Raw genomic sequence first — 1,008 nt, 5'->3', positions numbered from 1 at the left:
CTCAAGTGAATGTGGGAATGCCTTCAAACATATGTGATCCTCTTGGACATCACGAGGCTTCATGGTGGAACATACAATGTGGAACTCCTTAAGATGCTTATGAGGACATTCACCTGCAAGTCCATGAAACTTAGGCAATAAATGGATTAGTCCAGTTTTGAGCACATATGGCACATCCTCATTGGAATACTGGATACACAAGCTTTCGTATGTGAAATCAGGTGCAGCCAACTCCCTTCATGTCCTCTCACGTGGGATTGGAGGTGGTTCAGCCATATTTTCAGAGTATGCAATAGAATGCACAAAAACAACAAAATGCACAGAAACAGTAGAATCAATATCACTATCAGGTAGATTAACACTAAGATGAAAAGACTGACTATCAATTTCAGGATTTATTGGATGCAAAGAGTCAGGATTTGTCCTAGTCATACACTAAATGCAGTAGTAAGAAACATGTAGGGCAATAAGGGAAATATATCATAAATTTCAGTAATCAACCAAAACTTTGAATCAATAAAATTCTAATACCATAGGAAAGATACACAAAAAGTTTCAGGACAAAACTCAAAGCCTAACTAATTTAATTAAATGCAACAAAATCAAAACAATTGGAAAAATAAACTTGTAAAATAAAAAAGAAATAGTAAACAGACTCTTTTTAGATTTTCAGGTGGGCTTCTACGGACGCAGTGTGTATAGAAAGAATCGTCTCATTTTTCTACCCCGAATGCATATCTAATATGTCCAATTCTGATCAACGATTCCAAAGTTATGCCAAAAATAGAAAATCAATAGTAAAATTAGTCACTACTTGTTTGTATATCACAACCAGCAGCAAGGTGATTGACTATGATGCATCCAGTATTCAATATGTGATGAAATAAGTGTGGAAACAAAGTTTCATGCAAAAATTCCAACCACAACTATATTAATCAACATACACCCGAATCAACCAACATGCAAATAACTAAACAAGACAACAAACAACAAAATAGTGAATGCTAT

This window comes from Lupinus angustifolius, chromosome LG14 (genome assembly GCF_001865875.1).
Source record: "Lupinus angustifolius cultivar Tanjil chromosome LG14, LupAngTanjil_v1.0, whole genome shotgun sequence".
Classification (NCBI taxonomy): domain Eukaryota; kingdom Viridiplantae; phylum Streptophyta; class Magnoliopsida; order Fabales; family Fabaceae; genus Lupinus; species Lupinus angustifolius.
Note: the sequence above shows the minus strand (reverse complement) of the source record.